Source organism: Microtus ochrogaster, chromosome 5 (assembly GCF_000317375.1).
Source record: "Microtus ochrogaster isolate Prairie Vole_2 chromosome 5, MicOch1.0, whole genome shotgun sequence".
Lineage (NCBI taxonomy): Eukaryota > Metazoa > Chordata > Mammalia > Rodentia > Cricetidae > Microtus > Microtus ochrogaster.
In genome coordinates this window covers 13,480,719-13,506,787 of record NC_022012.1, presented here as the reverse complement: position 1 = coordinate 13,506,787, position 26,069 = coordinate 13,480,719, and the positions used below count along the sequence as shown (strand labels likewise).

Below are 26,069 nucleotides of genomic sequence, written 5' to 3'. Positions count from 1 at the left end.
TTTTTCGAGACAGGGTTTCTCTGTGGCTTTGGAGCCTGTCCTGGAACTAGCTCTGTAGACCAGGCTGGTCTCGAACTCACAGAGATTTGCCTGCCTCTGCCTCCCGAGTGCTGGGATTAAAGGCGTGTGCCACCATTGCCCGGCTTGAATTATTTTCTAATAGTGGTTTACATCTCTCCTGTCACTAGCAAGTGGTCAGCAGAGACTTCCGGCCGGAGCAGCGCCATGCCACATATTAAGATGTACATGAGGCCTTCATCAGACTTCAAACCAAACTGGCTTGGTTTCTTGTTACAAGGTAAAGGGACCTTAAATGTCTCACGGGAGGTCTTTAACTTATGCTCTGAAACTGAGTGGAGTCCTGGAAAGTGTTCTATGAAGTGTTCTTAGTGCTCAGCTGCTTCTGTCACTGAACCTTAAAGGAGGCCTGTGACTAATGTCTTATTGAATGTGTGGTTGTTGCCTGGTTTTACACGTCTATCTGGATGTCTATAAGATTTGCATAAACTTCAGATTGACTTCTTTTTATATGTTGTAATAATAATATTAGTGACTAAGCAAACTGACGTTTAGGGTAAATACAGAAAAAAATCAAAATGTTAAAATGATTCTATTTTTCTTCTATTAGTGTCTCTTTAGATAATTAAAACTTGAGCAGTCAAATCTCTCATGTGCCATTTGAAAAACAGCTTTATTATGATAGAATTCATATACCATAAAATCTGTGCATTGAAGTCTACAATTTAACAGTCTAACATATTCACAGAATTGTACAACCATCACCATAATCTAATTTTAGAATATTTTAATCACCCCTAAAAGGAACTCCCTACCCACTGACATTTTTGTTTCTTTTTTTTCTAAAAAAAAAAAAAAAGATAAATTGCTTTGCCCTTTGGAAAACAGAGCTGTGAGTAGAACATTAGTGCCTCGCTCCTAGTCAGAACCCAAGCACTGAGCATCTCTGGGATTCAGTAACCTAATTGATGCCAATCACAACTAATTACACTGTCACTGAGTGGGCTCGATGCTTTAAAACTGAAATGGTATGAAGGACATACTTCTAAACAAAAAAACGTTGTCACTTTTTGTGGCTAACATTTGTGCCTGGCTCAGGTAAGGAATACTGACTCAAAGAGATGGTTATAAACACGATGTCAGAGGGGCATCCTAAAGGCTTTTGCAGCCTCAGAGCATAATGGAAAAACATACTTTTGAGCTCTAAAAATAAGCATTCAGGATGCTTTTCTGTCATTTGGTAGCTATATAAACTTGGGCAATTTATTTAATCTGTGTTTGTTTCCTCGTCTGTAAAAGGGAAGAGGTAATGGCTACAGTGGGACCACTGTGAGCAGCAAATGAGGTGTCAGAACAGGGTACCTGGAATAGAACATGTCCGCAGTGTGTGGTGGCAGTGGCTGTGCACAGTGAGCTGACATGCATGCAGGTGGAATGCTCACACACTGATGTGGGAGTGTCATATATCAATCTGTTGATTTCATTGGTTAAGGAATAAAGAAACTGTCTAGGCCCCTTGATAGGCCAACCCTTAGGTGGGTGGAGTAAACAGAACAGAAGGCTGGGAGAAAGAAGTTGAGTCAGGGAGTCGCCATGATTGTCCCACTCCAGACAGACGCAGGTTAAGATCTTTCCTGGTAAGCCAGCTCGTGGGCTACAAAGATTAATAGAAATGGGTTAGATTAATATGTAAGAGCTAGCCAATAAAAGGCTGGAACTAATGGGGCCAGGCAGTGTTTAAAAGAATACAGTTTCCATGTAATTATTTTGGGTAAAGCTAGCCGTGTGGGCAGCCGGGTGGTGGGAAGCAGCCCGCCGCTCTTATTTCAACAACACACGTTAAGTTGTTTTTCATTAAAGAATGTCTGATCTCCCTCCTAATAGCTGGCCATCATTAACTAGCTTTCTACCTTTGTAAGGGTATCCCCACCTTCAGTAACTCCTAAATCTGTGGAGAGGCCAAGTCGTCCTCTTTAATATTTCACAGTATACATGTGTTTCTTTTCTTTTATGTGGTTATTTTATGGAAAAAGTTCTCATCATGTAGCTCAGGCTCACCTTAAACCCATGGTAATCCTTCTGCTTCATCCTCCCTCGTGCTGGGATTGCATGCTTGAACCACCAGGCTTGGCTCAGTGCTCATGTGCATGTGTGAGTACGTGTGTGTGTGTGTGTGTGTGTGTGTGTGTGTGTGTGTGTGTGCTTGCATGTGTGAGCAGTGCTAGACAAGATCTCACTGTGTACCTCTGGCTGGCCTGTATCTAGCTATGTAAACCAGATCAGACTCCAACTCACAGAGATTCACCTACCTCTTTCTCCTGGAAGCTGGGATTCACCACAACGGGGAAATCATTGCTTTCCAAGTTCACCTGAACTTGGAGTCAAACGTGTATCTATAAATGACAGAAATCAGAGGCAGAGGCAGTTAGGTGAAAAGGAAATGTCCAGCAGAATCGATCTCATGTGGGTGAAGACACAAAAAACACACCCGGTAGACCAAGCCACTTTATTTTAAATTAGTTGAGGAACAGGAATGGCTGGACAGGGAGATGCCTTGGGAAAGAGGGCACATACCAGAGGGGATGAGAAGGCTACCTCGGATGGACGAAGGTTCGGTTCGTTTAGCTCATCCTTCTTACAAGTCCTTACAGGGCACTCCACAAGACCTTGGGGCCCTGAAGGAAGAGATCTTCTTGCCCAGGGCTGTGGGCATGGGACTGAGAGCTGCTGGGTTCCAGGCTAGAAAGGGTGTTCTGAAATTCTAAGAGGAAGTAAAATGACAAGCCAACCACCTCAATGTCCTGTCCTTCTCTTCACCACCAACTCAGAAAGATTCTAAGGAATAAGGAAGGGCTCCCTTGAGCCCTGACTTGCATTACTCTGCCCCTGGATTTTCCAGAGACAGCCAGGAAACACAAAGTTTTAAGAAGAAAGCAGGCAAGCTGGGCAGTGGTTGCATATGCTTAGCCCTCGGGGGGATGAGGCTGGAGTATTTTGTGAGTTTGAAGTGAACCTGGTCTACATAGTTTTAGAACAGGGAGATTTATTAAGAAAAATCCTCTCCCCAAAACAAACAAATTAAATAGATCAGGCCAGGCTTGGTTGCAGGCGCCTTTAATTCCCCTATTCAGGGAGCAGAGGAGTGTACCATCTCAATGAGTTCAAGGCCAGCCTACGCAGGGAGTTCTAATCCAGCTAGAAGTGTAGAGAGACCCTGTCTCAAAAACAAAAAGAAATAGAGCAGGAAGTTGGTGAGGGAAGGTGTTTGCAGCCAAGCCTGACAACCTCGGTTAATCCCCTGAGACCCACATGGTGGAAGGAGAGAACTGACTCTAGCAATTTTCCTTTGGCCTCCATAAGGGCATACAGAACACAGTGATTTAATTTATTTTAAAATTATTTTTTATTTATATATTTATTTATTTTTAATTTATTTATTTGGTTTTTCGAGAGAAGGTTTCTCTGTAGGTTTGGAACCTGTCCTGTAACTAGCTTTTGTAGACCAGGCTGACCTCGAACTCACAGAGATCCATCTGCCTCTGCCTCCTCAGTGCTGGGGTCAAAGGCGTGGGCCACCACCACCTGGCCCTGCCTGATATGTTCATAAAACTGTGTTTCCTGGCTGTCTCCGGAAAATTCAAAGGCCAAGTAACCCAAGGTCATGGCTCAAGGGAGCCCTTCCTTATTCCTTGAAATCTTTCTCAGTAGGTGGTCAAGATCAGGACAGGACAGTGAGGTGGGGGTAAAGGCACTGTGTGCCACAACAGCATACCAACCTGAGTTTGATATCTGGGACCCATGTGAAGGAGAGAGAGCGAAATCCATGAAACTGGCCTCTGAGCCCCATAGGTACATTCATATATACACAGTAATCATTTCTGTCAACTTAACAGTAAACTATTGTCACCTGGGATAGGAAACCACAACTGTGGGATTGCCTAAATCAGATGGGCCTTGTTGGGCGATGGTGGTGCATGCCTTTAATCCCAGCACTTGGGAGCAGAGGCTATCGTGATCCCTGTGAGTTGGAGGCCATCCTGGTCTACAAGACCTAGCTCCAGGACAGGCTCCAAAGCTATGGAGAAACCCTGTCTCGACAAAACAAAAGACAAAAAAAGGTTGGCCTGCGGGCATTTTGTGGCATTTTTTTTTAATCAGGTGGGGTGGCTCATTGACTTAGAGGGGCCCAGTCCACTGTACACGGTAAGTACCATTCCTAGCCAGCAGCTGGTCCTGGCTTGTTTTAACTTCACTTACCCCAAGTTGCTTTCAGTCACAAGATAACACAGAAAGGAGAAGCAAAGCAGACACCAGGCAAGGACTCTAGCAAGAGCTACACCTCCAGTCCCAAGGCAGCTCTTAAACATAATATTTATGAATAGTGGGAGCTATGGAGATGGCTCAGCCACAAAGTGCTCTTGTGAGGAAATGAATTTGGTTCATGGAGACTCTATTAAAAAAGAAGTCAGGCCGGACAGACCATGCTTATAAAACGAGCCCTGGAGAGGCAGATTCTGAGAGCTTGCAGCCACACCCAAATGTCAATTCCAGATCAGTAAGGGATTCTGCCTCAAAGAGTAAGTGACTGTGGCGATGGTGGAGATAGAGAGAAAGTGAAAGAGTCTAAATGCATTTCTAAGCCCCCTCAACCCTAAGACATTTTTCTAAAACCTTACACTCACTCTCTCTTGGAAACGGGACAGTCGCCCCACACACACATGCTGGACTGCTCATCCTCCTGTGTCCTTGTGAATAATCTTCAAACATAACTCCATTCTGGGAATCGAGGCAAAGACAACCCACAGATGTCGCCTCAGTTCCTGATGTATTGGTTTAGTTTCTGGAACAAGGTCAGGAAGACCACAGATGATCTCTTATCTCACCTGATCACACAGCTATTCTCCCGCCCTGGAATAGACCAATCACTGCTAGTAACCCTTTGAATAAGCCAATCCAATAAGTTGGAAAACAACCTGCAGGTTCCCCCCTTTTGTCTGTGGCTTTTTGCTTTAAAAGATGGGCTGTAACAGCTATTGGATGTCCTTCATATCCCAAACCTGAAGGACCCTGTCATGACAGAATAAAAATCCTCTTGCTTTTGCTTCAATTGAGGCTTTGTGAGTGGTGTCTGGAGCAACTCCTCCCTGATGTTTGGACTTTTAGTCCAAAAAAGTCCCTCATCAGAGCAACAGACTGAGCTCCCAAGGTCCAATTGAAGAGCAGAAGGAAGGAGAAGATGAGCAAGGAAATCTGGACCGCAAGGGTTTGGTCCACTCACTGAGGCAGTGTGCCTGTTCTAATGGGAGCTCACCAAATCCAGCTGGACCAGGACTGAATGAGCATGTGACCAAACCGGACTCTCTGAATGTGGCTGAAATGGGGGGGCTGGTTGAGAAGTCATTGATAAAGAAACTTCATCTGGCGGTGTACAGAGATAGAGACAGAGACCCACATTGGAGCACTGGACTGAGCTCCCAAGGGCCAGATGAAGAGCAGAAGGAGGGAGAACATGAACAAGAAAGTCCGTCCATAAGGCCTATTACTATGTTAAGTAATATAAGGAATATTGTGTATATTTCCTTTGCTACACCTTTAAGACATGTTCTCCTGTACTACTGGACTGGCATCAAACATGCTCTGGAACTGGCCTTGAAATTCTGACCCTCCTGTCTCTACCTTCTAAGAGTTTAGATTACTAGCATGCATGCAAAACACACCTCGCTCTTTTTTACTTTATTAATTTTGAAGACAGATCTCACGTGGCCCATGCCTGCCCAACTGAGGGAGGCCTTGTTTTGTTTGTCTGTTTGTGACACACTTGCTATGTAGCTCAGGCTAACTTTGAATACATGGCCCACATTTTCTTAGCCTCTTTAGTGCTGGGATTATGAATATGTGCCCCTATAAATGGCTAATTGTGTGTACTGGCTAGTCATATATCAACCTGATACACAAACCAGTTATCTGAAAGCAGGGAAGCTTAGCTGAGAAGAAACCTCCATAAGATCCAGCTGTAAGGCATTTTCTTAACTAGTTATTGATGGGGGTGGGTCCAGCCCATTGTAGGTTCTCCATCCATGGGCTGGTGGTCCTGGGTTTTATAAAAAAGGAGGTTGGGTAAGCCATAAGGAGCAAACCAGTACACAGCACTCCTTCATGGCTGCCCAGCCCACATCATCATCAAAAATCCGCAATCCATTGCCAGTGGTTCCCTGTGTCTTCGGTCCTTTTTTTGTACCTCTTTCGATGGGACTCTGAACCTCCTTCCTGGCCCGCATCTGTCCCTGACAAGCAACGCTTCAGACATCCAGCCTTGGAGAGCAGCAGAGCTGCCACCATGGCAGCAAGGAGGGAGAGGCTGACCTACAAATTTATTTTTTTCCATGGGTAAATTTCCATGTTTAATGTAAAAGACTCAAAGCATTGGATTATTTACATGTGGGTTAGAAAAGATGGCAGCGCCCAAGGGTCTTCCTGAGGGGCTGTGAGAAGACAGTTCATTTAAACCCCATTAAATAGAGGCTTCCCGTTTCCGAGGAGGAGTTCACGATATGCGCCGTATTTAGGCCCTTGATGCACGAGCACCAGCTTAGATCAGGTCAGCCACATTCATGGGCATCTCGTCTATCTGGGTGGAGTAGTGCTGTTCTACGTCCCTGAGGATGCGGATGTCATCATTCTTCACAAAATTGATGGCCACACCTTTGCTGTCTTATCACCCCGATCTCCCGATTCTGTGAATGTACAGTTCTCTGTTGTTGGGCAGGTTGTAGTTAATGACGAGGGACACCTGAGGGATATCCAGGCCGTCAGCCCAGACATCTGTAGAAATGAGCACTCGGCTGGCACCTGAGCGGAACTCCTTCACGATGGACTCGCGCTCCTTCTGGGACATGTCCCCGTGCATGGATGACACAGTGAAGTTGGCTTCTCTCATCTTCTCTGTCAGCCAGTCAACCTTCCTCTTGGTGTTGCAGAAGATGACAGCCTGGGTGATGGTCAGCGTGTTTTAGAGGTCACACAGAGTGTTAAATTTCCACTCCTCTCTTTCCACCACCACAAAGAACTGCTTGATGCCTTCCAGAATCAATTCATCACGCTTCACCAAGATGCGGATGGGGTCTGTCATAAACTTGTTGGTCATTTCCAGGATCTCGTGAGGCAATGTGGCACTGCTGAGAACCACCCGTGTGGCTGGCGGCAGGTGCCTGTACACATCGTAGATCTGCTCCTTGAAACCTTTGTTCAGCATTTCATCAGCCTCATCCAAAACCTACATCTTGATAGCCCATGTCCTTAAACTTCTATGGCGAATCATATCAAAGACATGTCACGGGGTGCCTGCCACAACATGTTGCCCATAGTCCAGCTTCCGGATGTCCTCCCCAACATTGGTGCCCCCAATGCAGGTATGGTCCCCCAGAGCCAGCAAACCCTACTGAATCTGTACAGCTAACTCTCTTGTTGGAGCCAAGATCAAAGCCTGGGTTTCTCGAACCTGGACATCCAAGCACTGGAGGACTGAAATGCTGAAGGTGGCCGTCTTACCGGTGCCAGACTGAGACTGTGCTATGACATCTCTCCCCTTAATTATCTGCTTCATAGCGCGCTGCTGGATTGCTGAAGGCTTCTCAAACCCGTAGGCATAGAGGCCGCGCAGTAGGTCCTCCAGCAGGCTTATGGTGTCGAACGTGGGTGTCACGTCTACCTCCTCGCTGCTCTCGAACTCCACTTTGGTCATGTCCTCCTCTTTGAGCATCTGCTTCTGCGTGCAGCCCAAAGTCGCCATCGTGGCCTTGGCCCCCAGGATTCCGAGTCCACCGAGAGGTAAGGAGCGCGAGCAGCAGCGGGCAGACCTACAAATTTTTAAAAGTTCAATACAGTGCAATGCAAATAATACAAGACACTGTCTCAAAAAGAATAAGTTTAGAGCATGGCTCTCTCCTCTCCCCGTCATGGCTTGTGCCTGTCCCCTCATATCAGTGTACTCTGAAAAGGGGAGTCATCTGGCAAGAATATCACTTTGCCAGCTGTCTTCAAAGCTCCCATTCGACTGGATATTGTGAACTTTGTTCACACCAACTTGAGGAAAAACAACAGGCAGCCCTATGCCGTCAGTGAATTAACAGGTCATCAGACCAGTGCTGAGTCTTGGGGTACTGGCAGAGTTGTGGCTCGAATTCCCAGAGTTCGAGGTGGTGGTATCCACCGTTCTGGCCAGGGTGCCTTTGGAAATATGTGTCGGGGAGGCCGCATGTTTGCACCAACCAAAACCTGGCGTCGTTGGCACCGCCGAGTGAACACAACCCCAAAGCGATATGCCATCTGTTCTGTGCTGGCTGCCTCAGCCTTACCAGCTTTGGTGATGTCTAAAGGTCATCGTATTGAGGAAGTTCCTGAGCTCCCTTTGGTAGTAGAAGATAAGGTTGAAGGTTACAAGAAGACCAAGGAGGCTGTTCAGCTGCTTAAGAAACTTAAGGCTTGGAATGACATCAAAAAGGTCTATGCCTCTCAGAGAATGAGAGCTGGCAGAGGCAAAATGAGAAACCGACGACGACGTATCCAGCGCAGGGGGCCCTGCATCATCTATAATGAAGATAATGGTATCATCAAAGCCTTCAGAAACATCCCTGGTATAACTCTGCTTAATGTCAGCAAGCTGAACATTTTGAAACTTGCTCCTGGTGGGCATGTGGGGCGTTTCTGCATCTGGACTGAAAGTGCTTTCCGCAAGTTAGATGAGTTGTATGGCACTTGGCGTAAGGCTGCTACCCTCAAGAGTAACTATAACCTTCCCATGCACAAGATGATGAACACAGACCTTAGCAGAATCTTGAAAAGTTCAGAGATCCAAAAAGCCCTCCGAGCACCATGCAAGAAGATTCAGCGTAGAGTCTTGAAGAAGAATCCACTGAAGAACCTGAGAATCATGTTGAAGCTCAACCCATATGCAAAGACTATGCGCAGGAATACCATTCTTCGCCAGGCCAGAAATCACAAACTCCGGGTGAAGAAGCTGGAAGCAGCAGCAGCAGCAGCAGCAGCAGCAGCAGCAGCAGCAGCAGCAGCAGCAGCAGCAGCACTGGCTGCCAAATCAGAGAAGGGGACTGCAGACAAGAAGCCTGCAGAAAGTAAGAAAGAAAAGAAGCCTGTGGATGCCAAGAAGCAGAAGAAGCCTGCAGGGAAAAAGGCTGCAGCTACCAAGAAACCAGCAGCTGAGAAAAAGCCAGGAGAGAAAAAACCAACTAAAGAAGAGAAAAAGCCTGCTGCTTAATCTATTAAAATTACTTTCATTCCATTGAGCAAATAGAGACAGACTATTTGAATAAAACCCTGATCAAAGAAAAAAAAGAATAAGTTTAATTTTAAAATAAAATCATTATGATGAGACTCTCAGTTCTCAGGTTTCTTTGGTATTAGACAAATACTTTTTCTGAGTATTGTACTTTCTTACACTCCAAATTTTTTTTGCTTTTTATTTTTTGAGTCAGGGTCTCCAGGTCCACATAGACCAGGATGCCCTCCAAATCACAGAGATACGCCTGTCTTGGCCTCCTAAATATTGGGATTAAAGATGTTCACCCCTCAAGCCCTGGCTTAAAACTTTTTTAAAATGAAAATTTTCAGTCTTTTTCTTAAGTCTGTTGCTAACATAAGAGTTATTTGGCATGTGTAAGCCAAGAAAACACAAAGCCATCCGGAAAATAAACAGCAAACCAATACACAAGCCAAGCCTGCAGATTCTCAGACTATTCTGCTGTTCCACTCCCGATTTCGGTCCATAGAATATTTCTATCCTACACTAATGTCACAAAAGCACTATGGAACTTTTAAAAAAAGTTTAACTTACACAAGTCATAGGTTTAAAGTAAAAAAGAATGTATAGGAAACATATTTACTTTATTTAAGACAAAAAGGCTGGACGGTGATGGCTCAGGCCCTTATCCTAGCACTCGGGAGGCAGAGGCTGGCAGATCTCTGTGAATTAGATTCCTGCCTGGGCAACAAAGTGAGTTCTAGGACAGCTAGGGCTGTTACACAGAGAAATACTGTCTCAAAAACAAAAATATTAAAACAAAACAGTTTAAGAGAAAAAGGAAGGTTTTGGGTTGTCTCTGTTTTTGAAGATGACTCAATTTCAGAGAACCTGAGAAGCTGCTGCAACCATACAGGCTGGGCTGATAAGGATGAGGAGGTGTAGAGAATATGGAGTAAGTCTCAATAAGCTGTAGCACAATTAATAAAAACACAGACACATATATTGGGGTTCAACATGACGACCAGAAAAGCAAAGCAGCTAGCCACTACCTCTCTGTCAGTCCTAGTATAGTGATCCTGCCTCCAGACTCCTCAGAATGAGACTGGCTGAGGGCTGACTCCCTCCTGTCTTATAGTCCTCTCTAGGGTGGGGATTAAGGGCGTGCACCACTACCAATTGGTTTCTATGGCAAACTAGTCTGCCTACTTGAATTAGGGGTGTTTGATGCCACTGTCTGGTAGGTGAGGCTACCAGGGTGATTGTTTTACACTCTGATATTTAGGCAAGCTTTATTTACTAAAATATAAATGAAATATCATTACACTAAGCAGTCTGACAGTGTGACTGCCTAGATCTAGTGCCCACCAGGGTACCACACGCTCCTCTGAGATCTCATCAATACTGCCTCAACCAACATCTGAACCCATTTACTCACCGTAACAGGGGAAATTATTGCGTTCCAAGTTCACCTGAACATGGAGTCAAACGTGTATCTATCAATGTCAGAAATCAGAGGCAGAGTTCAGAGGAAGCAGTTAGGTGAGAAGGAAATATAAAGCAGAATCGATCTCATGTGGGTGAAGACACATAAAAAACACAACAGGTAGACCACGCCACTTTATATTACATTTGCTGAGGAACAGGAATGGCTGGACAGGGAGATGCCTCGGGAAAGAGGGCACAAACCAGAGGGGATGAGAAGACTGCCTCGGGTGGACACTTCCTCTAGCTCATCCTTCTTACAAGTCCTTACAAGTCACTCCGCAAGAAATTGGGGCCCTGAAGGAAGAGATCCTCTCGCCCAAGGCTGTGGGCATGGGACTGAGAGCTGCTGGGTTCCAGGCTAGGAAGGGTGTTCTGAAGATCTAAGAGGAAGTAAAATGACAAACCAACCATTAGCAAGACTGTGATGTGCATAAAACCAGGCCCTGGACCATCCTGGAAAGGACGCACAGGCCTGGTTTGTATGTGCACATGCACAGGTGCTTCTCACTGAGTACCTGGTTCTGTCCCCAACTGCAATGAGTGATGTAATGGGGAATGTAGAGGAACCTGTCCTGGAACTAGCTCCTGTAAACCAGGCTCTCCTTGAACTCACAGATCCACCTGCCTCTGCCTCCCTCTTGAGTGCTGGTTTCAAAGGCATGCGCCACCAACGCCTGGCCCAGCTTACTATCGACAGTCAGGAACACAAAGTTTTAAGAACTAAATAAGCGTGGACCCAAAATCTTGTGGAGTGACCTGTAAGGACTGTAATAAGGATGAGCTAGATGAACCGTCCATCCGAGGCAGCCTACTCTGCCTCTGATTTCTGACATTTATAGACACACGTTTGACTCCAAGTTCAGGTGAACTTGGAAAGCAATGATTTCCCCGTTGTGGTGAGTAGAATGGGTTCAGATGCTGGTCTGAGACAGTATTGATGAGATCGCAGAGGAGCATATGGTACCCTGGTGGGCACTAGATCTAGGCGGTCACACTGTCAGACTGCTTATGGTAGTGATATTTCATTTGTGTTTTAGTAAATCAAGCTTGCCTGAAGATCAGAGTGTAAAACAAACACCCTGGTCAGCCTCACAGACCAGGCAGTGACATCACACACCTTTAATCCAAGTAACCAGACTAGTTTGTCATAGAAACTGGGCGGGAGTGGTACACGCCCTTAATCCCCGCCCTAGAGAGGGATATAAGACAGGAGGAGACAGCTCTCAGCCGGTCTCATTCTGAGGATTCCTGGAGGCAGGATCGCCACAATACTCGGACTAAAAATTTTTACTTTAAAAAAGTTTTAAGGTAGAATAGTGGCGGCCAATTCTGCATCGAGTTAGTTGGCTGCTGGAAGAGTGGGCGGAGCCACGGCGACCATGGTGGAGGAGGTCCAGAAGCATTCTGGACACACACTGGTGTTGAGGTCACTGAAGAGGACCCATGACATGTTTGTAGCTGATAATGGAAAACCTGTGCCTTTGGATGAAGATAGTCATAAGCGGAAGATGGCAATCAAGCTTCGTAATGAGTATGGTCCTGTCTTGCATATGCCCACTTCTAAGGAGAACCTTAAGGAGAAGGAACCTCAGAACGTGGCAGAGTCACATCCCCATAAACAGTATCCTGCCAATCAAGGACAAGATGTTGAAGACCTGGTGACAGGTACACATCCATACCCGCCAGGACCCGGCGTTGCCCTGACCGCCGCCAGCAAGGTCCAGAGAATGCCCAGTGAGTCAGCTGCACAGTCCTTAGCTGTGGCGCTGCTGAATCAGGCCAGAGCTGATGCAAATGGTACTGGACCTGCTGGGAGTGTGTACCGACACCCAGGAGCTTCTGACCGGTCCCAGCCCACAGCGGTGAAGTCTGTGATCATGGAGGCCGGCAATACCAAGAACTCTGCATTAATGGCTAAAAAAGCCCCTATCATGCCCAAACCCCAGTGGCACCCACCGTGGAAACTCTATAGGGTTATCGGTGGGCATCTTGGCTGGGTTCGGTGCATTGCTGTGGAACCTGGCAATCAGTGGTTCGTTACCGGCTCTGCCGACAGAACTATCAAGATTTGGGACTTGGCTAGTGGCAAATTGAAGCTGTCCTTGACTGGGCACATCAGCACGGTGCGTGGTGTGATTGTGAGCACGAGGAGCCCCTACTTGTTCTCTTGTGGAGAAGACAAGCAAGTGAAGTGCTGGGATCTTGAGTATAACAAGGTTATACGGCACTATCATGGCCATCTAAGTGCAGTGTACGGTCTGGATTTGCATCCAACAGTCGACGTCCTGGTGACTTGTAGTCGAGATTCAACTGCACGCATCTGGGACTTGAGGACTAAAGCCAGTGTGCACACGTTGTCCGGACACACAAATGCAGTTGCTACCGTGAGATGCCAGGCTGCAGAACCACAGATTATCACCGGGAGTCACGATACCACAATACGATTATGGGATCTGGTGGCTGGAAAGACAAGAGTGACATTGACGAATCATAAGAAATCTGTCAGGGCTGTGGTCTTACATCCACGACATTACACATTTGCTTCTGGGTCTCCAGACAACATAAAGCAGTGGAAGTTCCCTGACGGAGGCTTCATTCAGAATCTCTCTGGTCACAACGCCATCATCAACACGCTGGCAGTCAATGCCGAAGGAGTACTTGTGTCTGGAGCTGACAATGGCACCATGTACCTTTGGGACTGGAGAACTGGCTACAATTTTCAGCGGGTCCATGCTGCTGTCCAGCCAGGGTCTTTGGACAGTGACTCAGGAATATTTGCTTGTGCTTTTGATCAGTCGGAAAGCCGGTTGCTAACAGCACAAGCTGACAAAACCATCAAAGTTTACAGGGAGGACGAGACTGCCAGGGAAGAAACTCACCCAGTCAGCTGGAAACCAGAGATTATCAAGAGGATAATCTGAGTCAATTGGGAGCATGGGGACCTTGGGGACTGTTGAAGGGAGGAGGGGAGAGGCAAGGAGGGGAGCAGAGAAAAATGTAGAGCTCAACAAATATCAATAAAAATTTAAAAAAAAATAAAAAGAGGAATTTATTCTATTTTATGTGTAGGTGAACATACATGTCTGTGAGAATATGGAAACCAAAGGGTGTTCTTTGGGTGCTGTTTACCTTCAGTTTGCCCTCTCTCTCTCTCTCTCTCTCTCTCTCTCTCTCTCTCTCTCTCTCTCTCTCTCTCTCTCTCTTTGTTTTGTTTGTTTTTGTTTCTCAAGATGGGGGTTCTCTGTGTAACAACCCTAGCTGTCCTGGAACTAGCTCGAACTCACAGAGATCCACCTGCCTCTGGCTCCAGAGTGCTTGGATTAAAGGCCTTGTGCTATCACTGCCTGGCCTGTTTGTTTTAAAAGATTTATGTGGATGAATGTTTTCCCCGCATATGCACTATGTTGGATCCCTTGGCACTTGGGTTATGAATTGCTGTGAGCCACGCTGGGTGCTGGGAACTAAACCTGCATTGATTACAACAGCAGTAAGTGCTATTGATCCATTTCTTCAGTCCCTTACTTATTCTTTGAGACAGGATCTCTTATGGGTCCGGAACTTGACATGTGGGTGTGGCTGCAAGCTCTCAGAATCTGCCTCTCCAGGGCTGGTTTTATAAGCATGGTCTGTCCGGCCTGACTTTTTTTTTTTTTTAATAGAGTCTCCATGAACCAAATTCATTTCCTCACAAGAGCACTTTGTGGCTGAGCCATCTCCATAGCTCCCACTATTCATAAATATTATGTTTAAGAGCTGCCTCGGGACTGGAGGTGTAGCTCTTGCTAGAGTCCTTGCCTGGTGTCTGCTTTGCTTCTCCTTTCTGTGTTATCTTGTGACTGAAAGCAACTTGGGGTAAGTGAAGTTAAAACAAGCCAGGACCAGCTGCTGGCTAGGAATGGTACTTACCGTGTACAGTGGACTGGGCCCCTCTAAGTCAATGAGCCACCCCACCTGATAAAAAAAAATTGCCACAAAAATGCCCACAGGCCAACCTTTTTTTTTAATTTTTTGTTTTGTCGAGACAGGGTGTCTCCATAGCTTTGGAGCCTGTCCTGGAGCTAGCTCTTGTAGATCAGGATGGCCTCCAACTCATAGGGATCTGATCGCCTTGTTATCTGTCTTTGGCTTTTGTAATAGTCTCCATCTCCTGAGAAAGGAAGCTGTGGTGATGATGATGCTGTGAAGCTACATGTGTCTGTAGTTATAAGGATAAACATTTAAAAAGCAGTTATGCATCATACTAATTTAGAAAAGTGACAGTATTAAGTTTTTTTCTGATATCTGTAACCTCACAAGTCATGAGAGGGTTGACTAGACTTTTAGTACCAGCCATGGTTTCAATCTTGTTGAGTAGGTCCTACATCTAAGTAGACAGCAGGTTGTTTGCCTCCAAAGTGTTTATTCTCTTACTGAACCTTTGTGGATAACTTGCATTAATGTTTTGGTTCAGATGTATCACAGTTGACTAGGACATTTGACTTACTTCCCTCCCTTGACAGCATACATAGCACCTTCTGGTACTAGCTTACAGAGAACAAGCTTGATTCCTTCTAGCCCTGTGTCCAAAGTGTCTGATGTCTTCAGTAATAGGAACTTCCTTGATGGAGGAAAGTCATTGGCTAATAAAAAACCTGCCTTGGCCCATTTTATAGGTTAGAACATAGGTGGGTGGAGTAAACAGAACAGAATGCTGGGAGGAAGAAGAAGTGAGCTTAGACGCCATGTTCCACTCTTCCAGGCAGACGCGATGAAGATGGACCCAGGATGGACATAGGCTAGTGCACCTCGGGGCTACACACATTAATAGAAATGGGCCAGGCAGTGTTTAAATGAATACAGTTTGTGTATTTTTATTTAGGGGCATAAGCTAGCCAGGAGACCAGGAGCTGGGGCGGCAGGAATGCAACCTACAACTCCTTCAACACTTCCTTCTATTTCTTTTTTTAAAAATATTTATTTATTTATTTATTATGTATACAATATTCTGTTGTGTGTCTGCCTGCAGGCCAGAAGAGGGCATTAGATCTCATTTCAGATGGTTGTGAGCCATCATGTGGTTGCTGGGAATTGAACTCAGGACCTTTGGAAGAGCAGGCAATTCTCTTAACCACTGAGCCGTGTCTCCATCTTCCTTCTACTTCTTGGAGGCAACAAAAGGAAAACAAAAGTAGTCTATATTACTTTAAGTGTACTTGGATTTTCCTTACCAATCTCTCAAAAGGGATTTTCTAGGTCTGGCAATTGGGTTTTTGTTAGATAGTATGTCTCCCAGGGAAGATTATTATTATCCCAAGTTTTATAATTTTATTTAAACTCTGTACATATGTACACACATATATCTATCATGTAAGTTTAGATAAAAAACAGATGATCCCTTAAGACTTTTTCAAGAAGTCTTATTTTTATTTTTATCTCTTCATTCTTTCTCTTTTTGTACTGGCATTCATTATAGCTTTTCATTAAATATCCCACACATATTTTCCATTTCTCCCTGCATATCACCTTTATTCAGCTACTTCCCTCCAGTGTTTTATAGATCTCTTCTCAAACCCTCCACCTCCTGCCAATGTAGATTTTTTACTTTTTTTGTTTTTTTGAGACAGGGTTTTTCTGTAGCTTTGGAGTATATTCTGCTACAAGCTCTTGTAGACCAGGCTGGTCTTGAACTCACAGATATCCATCTACCTATGCCTCCCTAGTGCTGATATTAAAGACATACACCATCATATCCCAGCAGTTGTTTTTTTTACTTCTGTTTAATTTATTTTCACATTTTGGCAGTTTATTATTGGTTATATATGCATGTATGAAGATTTTGAGCTAGAAACTACAGAAAAAAGGACCATTAAGCATTTATTTTTCTGGGCCTGTTATGTCACTGAAAATATTATCTAGTTCTGTTGATTTACCTGCACACTTCACAATTTAATTTTTGTTCATTAATGAAAGTATATTTAATAGTATATACGTACAACATTTTCATTATCCATTCACCAATTGAAGGGTTTGGGGGTAGTTTGTATTTCCTAGCTTTTGGTAATAGAACAGTAATTGACAATATGAAGCAGATACTTGTGAAGTACTATTTTGAGTCCTTTGAACATATGTCAAGAAGTGGGACACCTGGGTCTCATTGTGGATGTATTTGTAGCTTTCAGAGGATTCTTCAGTGATTTTGAGAATGGCTGTATTAGTTTGCATTACTGTCAACAAATAATGAGATTTCTTTTTTTCCTCACATCTCACCAGCATTTGACGCCATTTGATTTGTCGATCTTAATCATTATGACTTCAGTGAGATGAAATATCAGAGATATTTTATTGTCATCTCCCTAATTGTTCAAAATGAAAAACACTTTTGACATGAATATTAGGCATTTTTTTCTTCTATTGAAAATTATCTATTGAAATCTCTAGCTCTTTTTTCATTAAGTCATTTATTGACTCTTTGTCGAGTTCTTTATATGATTTGGATATAAATATTCTGTCAGGCATATAGCTAGAAATCATGTATCCTTATCTGTTGAAGCCCAGGAGGCAAATTCTCAGGTCTGCACCCAGGGTAGCATAAAGAATGCCTTCTCAGAACAACTACAAACTTAGGAAAATATTTTTCCTCTATCTTTGGGCTAGACTTTTCTATTTGTGGGTAAATAAGGAAACACATGCTTTCTGGTAGTAACTTAAGAAAAGGGGGAAAATCACACACTTTCCTGATTGTAACTTTCTCTTTTACTTCATCTTGAATAATCTCTCTTTTTTGACAAACTTTCTACACAATTACATCACTTTTCATACAATTACATATCTCGCTTTACATACATATACCTCTCCTGAACAGTTGTACATATTTAAACACAGTTACATCTCTCTCCCCCAGCTATATCTACTTTCTACACAGTCACACATTTCTATATGCAGTTACATATATTTCATATAGTTACATTCTCCACACATTCTTCATGCAGCTATATGCCTTCATACTTCTTCTTTATGCAGCCACACCCCTCTCCACCCAATTAGTTACATTCGCCACATAGCCATATACTTCTTCCTTCACATACATCCCTCATACACACATATCTCTCTTCTATACAGCTACTCTTTTTATTTATCTACATTACTATCTTTGTGCCAGGACCATACAGTTTTTGTCACTATAGCTCTGTTATATAGCTTGAAATCTGGAATGCAAGTCCTCCCCAGCATTGTTTTTATTTCCCTCACAATTTTTTTTATTTCTGTAAAGAATGTTTTAGATATTTTAATTGGAGTTTATTTTAATGCTAAATTTATTTTGTAAAATTTCCCTTTAGACCATATCAGTTCAACCGATAATGATCATAAGCAACCTTTCTATTTCTAGTCTTTCTCAAGTTTCTTCAGAGACATACACTTTTAGAATTAGAATTTGTGGGAGTGGCTGACCAATGTTAGTTGTAACTTGAGACTCACACCACAATAGAGAGCCCATGTCCTATACCACCTGGATGACCCTGAACCATAGACTGTATATCCCTGAGACCTAGAAGACCTAGAGTAGAACCAAACATGACTGGAAAAAAATCACTGAAATGATGTCTAATAATATTATCCTGTATTCATACAGCATAATGAATACATTATGCTCATCATCATCATATTATAGGTCTCATCATCAGAGAGGCTTCCTCCAGTAGCTGGTTGGACTGAATGAAGAGACTGGCAGAAAGACAGCGTCTAAATTGGAAATCTACATTGGATTACTCCCCTTTGAGATCAGGGAACCTCACAGAAAAGTAGAAGGATAGATCATAGGAGTCAGAGGGAATGGAGAACACAAAGAGAATATGGCCCACCAAAGCAACTAAACAGGCCCCACATGGCCTCATAGACTGATACGGCAAGCACAGTTCCTGTGTGGGTCTACACCAGGTCTTCTCTGTACATGTTATGACTATTAATTTGGTGTTTTCTTTTGTAGAATTCCTAACAGAAGGAGAGGGTATATCTCTGACTGTTTTGCCTGCTCTTGAGACTGTTATCCTCTATTGGGGTGCATTATCCAGCCTTGATATAAATGCTTTTGATTTGTCATATTGTGCTGTAGGAAATCCTTCACCCAGTAGCCTTTAAGTTACCAGCCCACTTGGGCATGAACTCTTATACTATAAATGCCGATTTAAAGTACACACTCCCTCTCTCTCCTTGCTGCTGGATTTTGTTCCCATTTCCCCATTCATGCAGATGACTGTGATCTGTGAGTCTACCCCTAAATAAATAACCCTTTATTATACTCAATTCTGAACTAGTGTAGGATTTCATTTTAATTCATCTTCATCTGGTGCTCAAGGTGGATCCCAACTTCACATCTACTGGGTAGACAAGTCTAAAAGGCCCAAAAGATCCATGGCTCAGAAGGTCTCCCACCTCTGCCCACCTGGCTTGATTTCACCTACTAAGCAGTTTTTTGCAAAACCATGGCACAGCAGAGCTAAGCACAGTGACTTGGAAATTTCCCAGGCTTGTGAATGTTTCTCCCCACACTGCCACTTTCCCTGCCATGCACATTGACTTGTGCAGCTTCCAGTTTGTGTTCCCTGCTCTAGAACTCTGGGCTCCTGGCTCCCTGTATGGAATTGATTTCATTGCTTTTAATTTGTGAAGTAAATCATATTTGTCAGTATTTAATCAGGCACCAAGGCAGGAAACCAAAGTGGTACATAGGACTGTTTATGTCACCACCAGTCACAACTCAGCCAATTGCATCTCTTTACCATGTGGCTGAAACTGTGAAACCTGCTGGACAATAAAGATTATTACACCTTCAACAATTTACTGAAATCTCATAACTAAGCTATTTGATTAATAAATAAGTTAATAAACTTGAAAGTCATATAACAACAGTATTACCATCCAAGAATTTAGTAAACTTTTTACTTATACTATGAATTGTATTCTGTAAGGCTTATATGGCTTTTCCAATATAGCCATTTATTAGATATTGGGACTAAGCATTTTCATATTATATCCTTAAGAAATGGTTTGATAACAGAGCCAAGAATGTACTTTAGAAATGATGCAGTATTTACAGTTTAATAATGGACAGCTAGAAGACAAGATTAATACCATTGAAAATCAAAAGTTAATTTAATACCGTTGAAAAGGATAGCTTTAATTTGACAGACAAAATTCAATCCATGTCATGTACTGAGAAATTATCTGAAAGAATTCATGTTGTTGAATTTGATAATCAATATCTGTTAAAAAGTTATAAAAGGTTTGTAGATAGAGTATCTCTCCAGAAAGGCAATCTGTACACTATCCAAATAATGTCCAAGGATGATATGTTATCTTTGAAAGAAAAACTTCATGCCTTGGAACCACATGTACAGAATGAAGACCAGAGGCTGGGTGCCTCAATGAAATTACTAGAAATATATACAGGCCAGGAGATCCAGGCTTGACAAAAGACAGTAGTACAAAGGTTTGAAAAAAAATGAGGAGATTATAGGAGCTGATGAGCAGGAAAAGAAGGCACAAAGACAAGATTCAACATCACCAGTAGTTGTCAGAGATGACTTACCCGGGGTTTTAGCTTCCTACCCTGCAACCAACTCTGAAAAAGCATCAACTTCTAAATGCCCAATAGGATCCAAAGAAGGTAGATGGATACCTATAGGAATGGATGATCTATAAAATAAATTAAGCAAGCAGTATTATCTTATGGCTTGCATTCCATATTTGTTAGAGAGATGGTAACAACATAGGCTCCAGGCATTAAGGCTACCTTACACAAATGGCTTCAGTTAGTTTAAGCAGTCCAGGAAGATGGGCCCCAACTGCCTAGAAATGCTATTTGAGAGAAGAGGCAAAAATTTTAGAACAACAGGAAAAAGCAGATCTTGGGGCTTCCCAAAATCAAATTCTTGACAAGGGCACTTATGCTGATGCACAGGCTAAAGCATTTTATAATGAACAAATCTTGTCTCTATGCCACAAAGCAGCCTTAAATTCTTGGGACAGGATTTAAGAACTAGGAAATCTAATTGAATCATATACCAGGATTAAACATGGCCAGAGAAAATCCTTTAGTGACATTTTACAAAGATTAACTGAGGCTGTAAAAGTAGGAGTAACAGACCCAAAACTAGACATGTACTTATTGATATCTGGCTTCTGAAAATGCCAGCTTAGAATTCAAAAAGATACTTGTGCCTTTAAAGGTTAGATCAGCACCAATGAATGAATGGATCCTCCATACAATGACCATTGAGATATTTAACTATAGTACTGAGTCTTGTGTAGGAGAAGCAATTTCCAAAAGAAAGAGGAGACATCAAAATGCCAAATGTTTTAATTGTGGTAGAAAAGGACATCTGAGAAGGGATTATAGATAAGGAATTCCTAGAAATAATGTCTCCTCTGGGAATGGCAAAAATAAAAATATCAACCTTATAGATAAAAGCTAAGAGTACATAAAATGGCATTGTAATTCTGGGCTTGATAGATACTGGTGTGGATATGAATATTATTACTCCAGAATTTGGGCACCCAAATTGGCCTTTTCAAGAAGCAGATGTTCAATTCCTATGAATTAGAAACCTATCTCAATTGAAACAAAGCTCCAGATAGGTTGAATGCATAGGGCCAGAAGGAAAAGAGGAAGGCTGAGGCCATATGTGGCTAATATTGCAGTGAATTTGTGGGGTCATGACCTGCTGCAGCAATGGAATACCCAGATTAACGTTCCTGAAGTCCCAAATACTTATATTTCTGGGAAGGACATTATAAGGTACATGAGCCATTCCGGCTGTACAAGAACACAAAGCAATTAGTAAACCTTTAGAGGCACCAACAATCCTATCTTTAAAATGTTAATGAAGAAACCAATATGGGTCAAACAGTGTCTGTTAACAAATGACAAATTGCAAGCTTGAGAACAGCTTGTACAGAAGCAACTAGATGCTCACCATATTGAAGAATCATCCAGCACTTGGAATTCTCCTGTATTTGTTGTTAAAAAGAAATCTGGTAAATGGAAAATGATGACAGATGTATGAGCTGTTAACAAAGTAATTCAACCTACAGGAACTCTACAATATGGAATTCCTCTGCCTTCTTTATTACCAAAAGGATGGCCTCTTATACTTACTGGTTTAAAAGACTGTTTCTTCACTATACCTTTACAAGGAAAGGATAGAGAAAAGTTTTCCTTCACAGTGCCTACATATAATAATTCTCAGCCTAGTAAGAGATACAAGTGGACCATTTAACACAAGGAATGCTCAATAGTCCTACCCTGTGCAAATACTTTGTAAGTCAGCCATTGAAAATACTATGTAAACAATTTCCTAAATCTATAATTTACCATTACATGTCTAATTCAAATGTAGGTACTTTAGAGAGAATATTTGAAGAAGTAAAGAAAATTTTGCCAAAATGAGGATTACATATTTCTCCTGAAAATGAGATTCTGTTTATTATAACCTAGATTACCTAAGTTATAAAATAAGTTTACAGAAAATTAGAACAAAAAAGGCACAAATTAAGATATACAGGTTGCAGACCATTAACGATTTTCGAAGATTGTTAGGAGACATTTCCAGTCTATGAACAGGTGTTGGGATAATACCTGACCTAATAGTTCATTTGAACAACACTGTAAATGGGGACAAACTCTTAAATAGTTCCAGGAAAATAAGAGCTGCAGCTCAAAAGAAATTTATTGTTGTTGAAGAAAGATTATAGGAGTCATGTGTGCATAGGGTGAATCTAAATCTTAATTGTATTCTAGTCATATTGCCTTCCAGAATTTCCCCTACAGAAATTTTAATGGAAAGGGAAGATATTTTCTTAGAATATGTTTACCACATAAGCCAAGTAAAAAATTAAAAACTTATGTGGAAAAGGTCTCTGAAATAATCATAAAAGAAAATTTGAGACATCGTCAACTAGCAGAAATAGATCCAGCAGAGATTGTAGTGCCTTTTACTACTGATGAAATTAAAAATTATGTGAAGACAATGAACCTTGGCAAAGAACTTGTTCTAATTTTTAGGAGAGATTAGTGGCACTTATCCCAAAAGTTATAGCGTTAACCTTATGAAGAAAACTACTTGGTTCCTTCCATGCATTGTATGTGACACACCATTAACTGGAGCCCATATATTCTATACTGATGTAAATAAATGAGGAAAGGCTGGTTACAAATCAGAAGATTTCAGTAAGGTGGAACAAAGCCCTAATAATTTTGTCTGAAAGCAGAATTATATGCAAGTCTCAAAGTACTAAGGAATTTTAAAGAATCTCTCAATATAGTTACTAACTCACAATATGAAGAAAGAGTTGTCTTGCATATTGAAACTGCTGAATTTATACAAGATGATACATAATTAACTTCATTATTCATACAGATTCAAGACACAAACAGGAATAGGATCTATCTCATGTACATAACACACAGCCAATCCCATAAGAGTCTGCTCAGTCCTCTAGCACAAGGTAATGCAGAAATTGATCAATTCTTGATTGGAAGTGTGCTGAGGTTTTCAGAATTTCATAAGAAACATCATGTCAATAACAAAGGTTTAAAGAAAGAGTTTCCTATTACATGACAACAATCTAAGGAGATTATTAAGAGATGTCCTCATTGCTCTTTCTATAACCAAACACCATTACCTACAGGGAGTAACCCAAAGGGTACTCAAAGGAATAAAATCTGACAGATGCATGTTTCCCACTTTGCAGATATTGGAAAATTAAAATATTTATACCACACCATTGACACTTACTTATGTTTTTAATCAGCAACTGCTTTGAGCTCAGAAAAGACTGATTTAGTAATCATACATTTATTAAAAGTTAGGGCCATCATGAGCATACCTTCACAAATAAAGATAGATAATGGTCCAGCATATGTCTCTAAAAATGAAATATTTTTTGCTTATTATAATATAAAGTATATCACAGGTACACCAAACAATACTACAATGCTACAGGTTAGGCAGTTGTAAAGAGATCAGATAGAGCTATAAAGGATATGCTAAACACACAGAAGGGGATAGAAAATAACCCCAGAAATAGATTTCATAGTGCTTTTTTAACCTTGAATTTTCTTAACACTAATGAGAAATGAACAAAAGCAGCAGAAAGACATTGGATAATAGAAAAAACTTCTGAATTAAATCAGCCATTGTATTTCAAGGAAATGTTGACCTCACAATGGAAACAGGAGATGTGCTACTTGGGGAAGGGATTTCACTCTTGCTTCCACAGGAGAAGAATAGCTAATGATATCATCAAAATTAATAAAGATTCATTATGAAAAAGAGAAACCTCTTGAGGAGGAGAAATGATGGCTCATCCATATAGGTGACAACCATACAGGTCTTAAGGAAAAGTCATAAGGGTTGGGACACAGTTCTGTTCTTGTCTTTGCAGGAAAATACTCATCTTCAAAATATCAAGAGACCCTGGACATATAAATACCTAAAGAGGAAACAATAATTAACCAGATAGGATTACAGGAAAAGAGAATTATGACTTTGGAAGACAGGTCATTTGAGCATAAGAATCACCTAATGTGTGTGTGTGTGTGTGCACATACTATAATAATAGTTATGCCTACTATAATAATAGTCATGAAAATGGCTCTGTCCTCTAAATCCAAGTATGTTGTTAAAAAGTAATTCAGAGTTTCTTTCTCATGTCAAGGGCCATCTGGTATGGGACAGAAAGAAGAAAGAATTTAGGAAATATTTTACTTTTCTTCATATGTAATTTTGTCTCTATTTTCTCTATCATACCTTCCATGGAATATATGTCTGTATAAATAATGTTTAAATTTCCCAAAATGAGCAATGAATTTTTCTGCAGTAATCTTTGAAGTTTCCAGGAGGAAGATGGGGCCCCACAACAACAACTCTTCCTGGTTTATATGACATTATGATGCTGATAGCAATACTATAAGACCTGTTTTGAGTACCAGCTGCTCAAGATGGTTCCAACTTGATTAGCTGAAATGGTGCACCTTTTTACAATGTTCTGGCCAGAGCTCCAAATAGGATCTTCAGAAAGACAATACTGAATACTCTGAGTCTATTTGCAATTATATCAGGCAGTAATCTTGGAACTTAACCATCATTTTACCTTCACAGGATACCATAGAAAGTATATCACCCTCATTACAGCTGGAAGTAATTCTAGAAGACAACATCATCTCTCCCAACAAAGTTTGTTCTCGGGATTAGGGTCATCATTTAGGAGTTGATTATAACTGGTATGAGGTTTAGGTTGGGGTGAAAATTATGTAGGCTCAGGAATCTCTTTTGAAAAGAAGAGGGAAATTGGATGGGATAATAGATTAGTATGAGCTTACTCACACTAATAATACTAGTTTGTAATAAAATGAATACTTGTGAGCTATTATTTATAGGCAATTTACATTTGTATGGATTCTTGCATATTGATACAAATTTAAATTATACTGAATGTGTCCCTATTTCTGTCTACAGTATTGATACACCTAGGCAAATTTATTTTGTCATATTGTATGTATGCATGCTTCTGCTGCTGCTTAAGACATTTTGTATATTGATACAATTTTAGAATGTATTTATTATATTGCACTATACATTTTAACCTCTAATCAAGATACTTATACATTGTTTACATTTTGAGGTCATTGTCCTCATTTGCTGCATAGTTGCTCAAAGATTGTTTATCCTTTACTTTAGAGCCAATATTTACTTATGAGTGAGTGTTCACCATGTTTGTCTTTCTGGGTCTGGATTAACTCAGTCAGGATGAATTTTTCTAGTTCATTCATTTGTCTTCAAATTTTATGATGTTATTGTTTTTTACAGCTGAGTAATACTACATTGTGTAAATACAGCATGTTTCTTTTTAACATCCGTCTTAAATATTGTATACTGTTTCATCCTGTTTAGCTGTCATCCTTTGTAGGTCTGCTTTTTTCTGAAGAGAATATGGAAGAAAATGGATCTGTGGGACAGGAGACGTGGGGGCAAGGAGGGAGGAGTTAAAAAAAACGGGGAAACTGTGGTTGGGATGTAATGTATGAGAAAAGAATCTATTTTCTGTTGCTAATATAAGATTTTTTCAATGTAAGTGTTTAGTTCTATGAACTCTTCTGTTAAAACTGAATTCATTGTGTTCCATTACTTTAGGTATGCTGTGTGTTCACATTAATTTAGTTTTATAAAGTTTTAATTTCTGAGCCGGGCGATGGTGGCGCACGCCTTTAATCCCAGCACTCGGGAGGCAGAGGCAGGCGGATCTCTGTGAGTTCGAGACCAGCCTGGTC

The 26,069-nt window shown here is 41.7% G+C and overlaps 3 pseudogenes; 2 read left to right on the top strand and 1 right to left on the bottom strand.

Annotated features, from left to right (window-relative positions):
- Positions 1-6,592: 6,592 nt before the first annotated feature.
- Positions 6,593-7,819, bottom strand: LOC101983585 (annotated as a pseudogene).
- A 136-nt stretch (positions 7,820-7,955) lies between these two features.
- LOC101983315 lies at positions 7,956-9,369 on the top strand (annotated as a pseudogene).
- Positions 9,370-12,141: 2,772 nt separating this feature from the next.
- On the top strand, positions 12,142-13,683 carry LOC102001602 (annotated as a pseudogene).
- Positions 13,684-26,069: the final 12,386 nt, after the last annotated feature.